The sequence below is a fragment of the Dendrobates tinctorius genome, unplaced genomic scaffold (genome assembly GCF_039654945.1).
Source record: "Dendrobates tinctorius isolate UK_male_01 unplaced genomic scaffold, ASM3965494v1 ptg000367l, whole genome shotgun sequence".
NCBI classification, from domain to species: domain Eukaryota; kingdom Metazoa; phylum Chordata; class Amphibia; order Anura; family Dendrobatidae; genus Dendrobates; species Dendrobates tinctorius.
Genome location: NW_027362033.1, coordinates 4150976 through 4160690, shown reverse-complemented (window position 1 = coordinate 4160690; position 9715 = coordinate 4150976).

Here is a 9715-nt window from a genome sequence, read left to right as displayed (position 1 = left end):
CCCAGCAGGGATCATACTGACCCACCGCACCACTGACCACATCTACACCCTGCACAGCCTCATCAGGAGCCCAGCAGGGATCATACTGACCCACCGCACCACTGACCACATCTACACCCTGCACAGCCTCATCAGGAGCCCAGCAGGGATCATACCGACCCACCGCACCACTGACCACATCTACACCCTGCACAGCCTCATCAAGAGCCCAGCAGGGATCATACTGACCCACCGCACCACTGACCACATCTACACCCTGCACAGCCTCATCAGGAGCCCAGCAGGGATCATACCGACCCACCGCACCACTGACCACATCTACACCCTGCACAGCCTCATCAGGAGCCCAGCAGGGATCATACTGACCCACCGCACCACTGACCACATCTACACCCTGCACAGCCTCATCAGGAGCCCAGCAGGGATCATACTGACCCACCGCACCACCGACCACATCTACACCCTGCACAGCCTCATCAAGAGCCCAGCAGGGATCATACTGACCCACCGCACCACTGACCACATCTACACCCTGCACAGCCTCATCAAGAGCCCAGCAGGGATCATACTGACCCACCGCACCACTGACCACATCTACACCCTGCACAGCCTCATCAGGAGCCCAGCAGGGATCATACTGACCCACCGCACCACTGACCACATCTACACCCTGCACAGCCCCATCAGGAGCCCAGCAGGGATCATACTGACCCACCGCACCACCGACCACATCTACACCCTGCACAGCCCCATCAGGAGCCCAGCAGGGATCATACCGACCCACCGCACCACTGACCACATCTACACCCTGCACAGCCCCATCAGGAGCCCAGCAGGGTTCATACCGACCCACCGCACCACTGACCACATCTACACCCTGCACAGCCCCATCAGGAGCCCAGCAGGGATCATACTGACCCACCGCACCACTGACCACATCTACACCCTGCACAGCCCCATCAGGAGCCCAGCAGGGATCATACCGACCCACCGCACCACTGACCACATCTACACCCTGCACAGCCCCATCAGGAGCCCAGCAGGGTTCATACCGACCCACCGCACCACTGACCACATCTACACCCTGCACAGCCCCATCAGGAGCCCAGCAGGGATCATACCGACCCACCGCACCACTGACCACATCTACACCCTGCACAGCCCCATCAGGAGCCCAGCAGGGTTCATACTGACCCACCGCACCACTGACTACATCTACACCCTGCACAGCCTCATCAAGAGCCCAGCAGGGATCATACTGACCCACCGCACCACTGACCACATCTACACCCTGCACAGCCCCATCAGGAGCCCAGCAGGGTTCATACCGACCCACCGCACCACTGACCACATCTACACCCTGCACAGCCCCATCAGGAGCCCAGCAGGGATCATACCGACCCACCGCACCACTGACCACATCTACACCCTGCACAGCCTCATCAAGAGCCCAGCAGGGATCATACTGACCCACCGCACCACTGACCACATCTACACCCTGCACAGCCCCATCAGGAGCCCAGCAGGGATCATACCGACCCACCGCACCACTGACCACATCTACACCCTGCACAGCCTCATCAAGAGCCCAGCAGGGATCATACCGACCCACTGCACCACTGACCACATCTACACCCTGCACAGCCTCATCAGGAGCCCAGCAGGGATCATACCGACCCACCGCACCACTGACCACATCTACACCCTGCACAGCCCCATCAGGAGCCCAGCAGGGATCATACCGACCCACAGCACCACTGACCACATCTACACCCTGCACAGCCTCATCAGGAGCCCAGCAGGGATCATACCGACCCACCGCACCACTGACCACATCTACACCCTGCACAGCCTCATCAAGAGCCAAGCAGGGTTCATACTGACCCACCGCACCACTGACCACATCTACACCCTGCACAGCCTCATCAAGAGCCCAGCAGGGTTCATACCGACCCACCGCACCACTGACCACATCTACACCCTGCACAGCCTCATCAGGAGCCCAGCAGGGTTCATACCGACCCACCGCACCACTGACCACATCTACACCCTGCACAGCCTCATCAAGAGCCCAGCAGGGATCATACTGACCCACCGCACCACTGACCACATCTTCACCCTGCACAGCCTCATCAAGAGCCCAGCAGGGATCATACCGACCCACCGCACCACTGACCACATCTACACCCTGCACAGCCCCATCAGGAGCCCAGCAGGGTTCATACCGACCCACCGCACCACTGACCACATCTACACCCTGCACAGCCTCATCAAGAGCCCAGCAGGGATCATACCGACCCACCGCACCACTGACCACATCTACACCCTGCACAGCCCCATCAGGAGCCCAGCAGGGTTCATACTGACCCACCGCACCACTGACCACATCTACACCCTGCACAGCCTCATCAGGAGCCCAGCAGGGATCATACCGACCCACCGCACCACTGACTACATCTACACCCTGCACAGCCCCATCAGGAGCCCAGCAGGGTTCATACTGACCCACCGCACCACTGACCACATCTACACCCTGCACAGCCTCATCAAGAGCCCAGCAGGGTTCATACCGACCCACCGCATTACTGACCACATCTACACCCTGCACAGCCTCATCAAGAGCCCAGCAGGGTTCATACCGACCCACCGCATTACTGACCACATCTACACCCTGCACAGCCTCATCAAGAGCCCAGCAGGGTTCATACTGACCCACCGCACCACTGACCACATCTACACCCTGCACAGCCCCATCAGGAGCCCAGCAGGGTTCATACCGACCCACCGCACCACTGACCACATCTACACCCTGCACAGCCCCATGAGGAGCCCAGCAGGGATCATACCGACCCACCGCACCACTGACTACATCTACACCCTGCACAGCCCCATCAGGAGCCCAGCAGGGTTCATACCGACCCACTGCACCACTGACCACATCTACACCCTGCACAGCCTCATCAAGAGCCCAGCAGGGTTCATACCGACCCACCGCACCACTGACCACATGTACACCCTGCACAGCCTCATCAAGAGCCCAGAAGGGATCATACCGACCCACCGCACCACTGACCACATCTACACCCTGCACAGCCTCATCAAGAGCCCAGCAGGGTTCATACCGACCCACCGCACCACTGACCACATCTACACCCTGCACAGCCTCATCAAGAGCCAAGCAGGGATCATACCGACCCACCGCACCACTGACCACATCTACACCCTGCACAGCCTCATCAAGAGCCCAGCAGGGTTCATACCGACCCACCGCACCACTGACCACATCTACACCCTGCACATCCTCATCAAGAGCCCAGCAGGGATCATACCGACCCACCGCATTACTGACCACATCTACACCCTGCACAGCCTCATCAAGAGCCCAGCAGGGTTCATACCGACCCACCGCATTACTGACCACATCTACACCCTGCACAGCCTCATCAAGAGCCCAGCAGGGTTCATACTGACCCACCGCACCACTGACCACATCTACACCCTGCACAGCCCCATCAGGAGCCCAGCAGGGTTCATACCGACCCACCGCACCACTGACCACATCTACACCCTGCACAGCCCCATGAGGAGCCCAGCAGGGATCATACCGACCCACCGCACCACTGACTACATCTACACCCTGCACAGCCCCATCAGGAGCCCAGCAGGGTTCATACCGACCCACCGCACCACTGACCACATCTACACCCTGCACAGCCTCATCAAGAGCCCAGCAGGGTTCATACCGACCCACCGCACCACTGACCACATGTACACCCTGCACAGCCTCATCAAGAGCCCAGCAGGGTTCATACCGACCCACCGCACCACTGACCACATCTACACCCTGCACAGCCTCATCAAGAGCCAAGCAGGGATCATACCGACCCACCGCACCACTGACCACATCTACACCCTGCACAGCCTCATCAAGAGCCCAGCAGGGTTCATACCGACCCACCGCACCACTGACCACATCTACACCCTGCACATCCTCATCAAGAGCCCAGCAGGGATCATACCGACCCACCGCACCACTGACCACATCTACACCCTGCACAGCCTCATCAAGAGCCAAGCAGGGATCATACCGACCCACCGCACCACTGACCACATCTACACCCTGCACAGCCTCATCAAGAGCCAAGCAGGGATCATACTGACCCACCGCACCACTGACCACATCTACACCCTGCACAGCCCCATCAGGAGCCCAGCAGGGTTCATACTGACCCACCGCACCACTGACCACATCTACACCCTGCACAGCCTCATCAAGAGCCCAGCAGGGTTCATACTGACCCACCGCACCACTGACCACATCTACACCCTGCACAGCCTCATCAAGAGCCAAGCAGGGATCATACTGACCCACCGCACCACTGACCACATCTACACCCTGCACAGCCCCATCAGGAGCCCAGCAGGGTTCATACTGACCCACCGCACCACTGACCACATCTACACCCTGCACAGCCTCATCAAGAGCCCAGCAGGGTTCATACTGACCCACCGCACCACTGACCACATCTACACCCTGCACAGCCTCATCAAGAGCCCAGCAGGGTTCATACCGACCCACCGCATTACTGACCACATCTACACCCTGCACAGCCTCATCAAGAGCCCAGCAGGGTTCATACCGACCCACCGCATTACTGACCACATCTACACCCTGCACAGCCTCATCAAGAGCCCAGCAGGGTTCATACTGACCCACCGCACCACTGACCACATCTACACCCTGCACAGCCCCATCAGGAGCCCAGCAGGGTTCATACCGACCCACCGCACCACTGACCACATCTACACCCTGCACAGCCCCATGAGGAGCCCAGCAGGGATCATACCGACCCACCGCACCACTGACTACATCTACACCCTGCACAGCCCCATCAGGAGCCCAGCAGGGTTCATACCGACCCACTGCACCACTGACCACATCTACACCCTGCACAGCCTCATCAAGAGCCCAGCAGGGTTCATACCGACCCACCGCACCACTGACCACATGTACACCCTGCACAGCCTCATCAAGAGCCCAGAAGGGATCATACCGACCCACCGCACCACTGACCACATCTACACCCTGCACAGCCTCATCAAGAGCCCAGCAGGGTTCATACCGACCCACCGCACCACTGACCACATCTACACCCTGCACAGCCTCATCAAGAGCCAAGCAGGGATCATACCGACCCACCGCACCACTGACCACATCTACACCCTGCACAGCCTCATCAAGAGCCCAGCAGGGTTCATACCGACCCACCGCACCACTGACCACATCTACACCCTGCACATCCTCATCAAGAGCCCAGCAGGGATCATACCGACCCACCGCATTACTGACCACATCTACACCCTGCACAGCCTCATCAAGAGCCCAGCAGGGTTCATACCGACCCACCGCATTACTGACCACATCTACACCCTGCACAGCCTCATCAAGAGCCCAGCAGGGTTCATACTGACCCACCGCACCACTGACCACATCTACACCCTGCACAGCCCCATCAGGAGCCCAGCAGGGTTCATACCGACCCACCGCACCACTGACCACATCTACACCCTGCACAGCCCCATGAGGAGCCCAGCAGGGATCATACCGACCCACCGCACCACTGACTACATCTACACCCTGCACAGCCCCATCAGGAGCCCAGCAGGGTTCATACCGACCCACCGCACCACTGACCACATCTACACCCTGCACAGCCTCATCAAGAGCCCAGCAGGGTTCATACCGACCCACCGCACCACTGACCACATGTACACCCTGCACAGCCTCATCAAGAGCCCAGCAGGGTTCATACCGACCCACCGCACCACTGACCACATCTACACCCTGCACAGCCTCATCAAGAGCCAAGCAGGGATCATACCGACCCACCGCACCACTGACCACATCTACACCCTGCACAGCCTCATCAAGAGCCCAGCAGGGTTCATACCGACCCACCGCACCACTGACCACATCTACACCCTGCACAGCCTCATCAAGAGCCAAGCAGGGATCATACCGACCCACCGCACCACTGACCACATCTACACCCTGCACAGCCTCATCAAGAGCCAAGCAGGGATCATACTGACCCACCGCACCACTGACCACATCTACACCCTGCACAGCCCCATCAGGAGCCCAGCAGGGTTCATACTGACCCACCGCACCACTGACCACATCTACACCCTGCACAGCCTCATCAAGAGCCCAGCAGGGTTCATACTGACCCACCGCACCACTGACCACATCTACACCCTGCACAGCCTCATCAAGAGCCCAGCAGGGATCATACCGACCCACCGCACCACTGACTACATCTACACCCTGCACAGCCTCATCAAGAGCCCAGCAGGGATCATACCGACCCACCGCACCACTGACCACATCTACACCCTGCACAGCCTCATCAAGAGCCCAGCAGGGATCATACCGACCCACCGCACCACTGACTACATCTACACCCTGCACAGCCTCATCAAGAGCCCAGCAGGGTTCATACCGACCCACCGCACCACTGACCACATCTACACCCTGCACAGCCTCATCAAGAGCCAAGCAGGGATCATACTGACCCACCGCATTACTGACCACATCTACACCCTGTACAGCCTCATCAAGAGCCCAGCAGGGTTCATAGTGACCCGCCGCACCACTGACCACATCTACACCCTGCACAGCCTCATCAAGAGCCAAGCAGGGATCATACCGACCCACCGCACCACTGACCACATCTACACCCTGCACAGCCTCATCAAGAGCCCAGCAGGGATCATACCGACCCACCGCACCACTGACCACATCTACACCCTGCACAGCCTCATCAAGAGCCCAGCAGGGATCATACCGACCCACCGCACCACTGACCACATCTACACCCTGCACAGCCTCATCAGGAGCCCAGCAGGGATCATACTGACCCACCGCACCACTGACCACATCTACACCCTGCACAGCCTCATCAAGAGCCCAGCAGGGATCATACCGACCCACCGCACCACTGACCACATCTACACCCTGCACAGCCTCATCAAGAGCCCAGCAGGGATCATACCGACCCACCGCATTACTGACCACATCTACACCCTGCACAGCCTCATCAAGAGCCCAGCATGGTTCATACTGACCCACCGCACCACTGACCACATCTACACCCTGCACAGCCTCATCAAGAGCCCAGCAGGGTTCATACCGACCCACCGCATGTGCTCTCTCCCCCGAGCTCACACACTGCGCTGTTCTCTTCTCCATGCTCATATAGGTACGTGTGCAGACTAGGGGGTGGTCCGTTTTCCGCTGCAGACAGACTTAAGACAGAGAATGTGAAAAATGAGGATGAATGAACTCATGGAGATCAACATCCAACACTGCGGAGACACCATCACGTGTTTCTCAACGCAGTGATTCTAGAGCACTGCCCCCATCCCTTATGGGAAATATGTAAAACATGCAAAACACAAGTCACGGAGACACCATCACATGTTTCTCAACCTGAGCAATGACTAGCCAGGTCTTTCCCCGGGAAGGAACAACCACGGGAAGGGCAGTCTCCAATGAAGGAAACACCTATGCCAAAACATGGTATCCATCCACAGACAGCTGTTTCGGGGTATTGCTCCTCATCAGTGTGGTGTAGGAAACACAGAGTTCATCAATGTTTTTGCATATTTCCCATAAGGGATGGGGGCAGTGCTGTAGAATCACTGCGTTGAGAAACACGTGATGGTGTCTCCGCAGTGTCGGATGTTGATCTCCATGAGTTCATTCATCCTCATTTTTCACAGTCTTCTACTAGGCATTGCTCCTACTAGCCAGTTTCCTACTCCACACTGATGAGGGGCAATACCCCGAAACAGACTTAAGGCAGAGACTGATGAGTGTTCAACAGATCCTTCTTTATTGGCCGTCCTCTCAATGACCCCAGCATTACAGCTTCGACACACAGACCCGGGTACCTCTGCTCTCTGCCCTGCACTCACATACTGCGCTGCTCTCTGCCCTGCACTCACATACTCCTCTGCTCTCTCCCCCACGCTCATCGCTCACATACTGCGCTGCTCTCTCCCCCTGCAATTTTTCCTCCAAGCAGGAAAAGCCTCTTTATATGTTTTATCACTTTGCCAGAATACTTTTAACCTATACTTTATTTTATGTTGTTTTTGCACTTGGTATGGTAATTGCTGTTGTGCAATGATGTTAAGATCTTCATTTCCTTTCTTTTTCCCTTCTCTCCTCTTCCTCCCTCACCCTTTCCTCTTTTCCTTTCCCTTCATCCCTTTCCTGACCCCTGATCTCCTATACTGAAAAATCCCCTAATAAAATCATTTTGAAACAAACAAGGCATTGCTTCCTCTGGACCATCCCACCACCATCTCCCCAGTCATTGTTGATGGGAATCTGGAATTTCAAATAGATAAGAATTCTCACTTGGTTCCTCGGCCTCTTCAGTGTCTGGTACACTGGATACGGTCCTGAGGAGACAATGTGGGTACCAACGTCTGACATCCATGCAATCAGGTTGGTCCAGTCTTTTGACATGGCAGTCCCTGATAAACCCGGCCCTGAGGTTCCGAAGGTCCCTCTTGGAAGGGGGGGGGGGTAATATCACGGGGATACTGCGACAGAGAAAAGCTAGAAAACCGCAGCATCCGGCTTCACAAACTCCTGCACTGATTATAAGCACTTTACCTTCTTATTAAATGGTGCAGTTTTTTTCTTGCTGGCAGTGCAAGGGTTAATCTGTTCAGTTGATCTCCTGGAACTTTCCTACCTGGATTGTCTCAGCTGTTCAGTGTTGATCAGTCCCCTCTGCTATATATGCTTACCTCTGTCACTTAGGAATTGCCAGTGTTAGTACTTGCTGCCTGGTTTGGAGTTGGTTGTGAGGTTCGTGGTTGGAGTTGGTGTTTAGAGATTTGTTCAGGAGATTGTTCCTTGGAGTTTTGTTTGTGTGCATATCCTTATCCTCTCCTATTTGGTTTTCCCTTCCTTTCCCTCCCCTGTGTTCCACTCTGTTGTTTGATGAGTGAATTTTGTTTGATTATTTTCATTTATCCCTGTCCATCTTCCCTTGTTTGTCTGGTTAGTGTTATCCTATATACTTTGGGTTTCTACTACCTTGCTCAGGGTCGATATAGAAGCATAGAAAGGCACATGAACCCAGCATCTCCACCTTCAGGAGTATCCAGGGGACAAGGATAGACTAGGGCGCCTGTAGTTCTAGGCACCTGGTTAGCGTCCACAATCCCAAGGCACTGCATGACAAGAAGTCTTTAAACAGAGTGTCATGATCTGCTGTGTTTGTGTGATCAGGTAGTTCAGAGGTTAATCTGGACCGCCTCACTCTGAGATACTGGGAGGCTTTTTATAGCCTCATTGTGGGCTCTTTCCTCGTCGCTTATACTCAGACCCTTGGCCGAGTGTGTGACCCTGGTGTGCTTTGTGGCTGTGATACTTTGTGCTAGCTTGGTTTTGATCCGGTTCTGTCCCTGTTACGAGTTCTGCCTGTTCCTTTTGTACTGCTCTGCTATTCCCGTGTATGACTCTTTTGCCTTGGACCTGGCTACTCTCTGACTGCCTCCCTTGTACTGCGTTGCTATCTCTGTACAACCAATAGCAGATTCATCGTAACATTAACACCGGGTATACACACACCCTATAAGTGCATTTAACCACTCCACTGTGAAATATTAAAGAGCCAGAGAACCACAGGAG